The sequence below is a fragment of the Cyphomyrmex costatus genome, unplaced genomic scaffold (assembly GCF_001594065.2).
Source record: "Cyphomyrmex costatus isolate MS0001 unplaced genomic scaffold, Ccosl1.0 scaffold661, whole genome shotgun sequence".
Lineage (NCBI taxonomy): Eukaryota > Metazoa > Arthropoda > Insecta > Hymenoptera > Formicidae > Cyphomyrmex > Cyphomyrmex costatus.
The window spans coordinates 54102-54595 of record NW_017280224.1 but is presented as its reverse complement, the minus strand read 5'-3'; positions in this window follow the sequence as shown (position 1 = coordinate 54595).

The window sequence follows — 494 nt, the reverse complement described above, 5'->3', positions numbered from 1 at the left end:
AATGTATTTTAATTCAATGTGCGCGAAAAAACCTTGACAGTGAAGCGCGACCCTGAGAACTATAAATAGATCGCACTCGCGCGTAGCGACCTTGAATAAATTAACGGTAAAAGCGCGCAGCGAACGACGAGGAAAAACCGAGAAAACTGTCTCGGACGAGCGAGCGCGTCTTCGAATAAATATATCAGACAAAAGTAAGGGCATCGTATATTATTCATCGCAACAATTTACTTTTTTTTTTATAAAATAACATGGAGAAACCTGTTGAGAAAAGCATACACGCAAACGGAAAAGAGTGAGTAATCCGAGGCGCGACCTTGGAGATAGATCGAGGTCGCGGCGAAAAAGACGACGAAAAAAAAAAAGGAAAAAATACCGATCACGCCGCGCAACGGGAAAACCGTTAAGACGAGTGAGTCATTCGTAGAGATGAATTGTCTCCGGAGCGCGACCGTGTAGGCTATAGATAGATCGAGGAAGAGGAAAAAAAACAA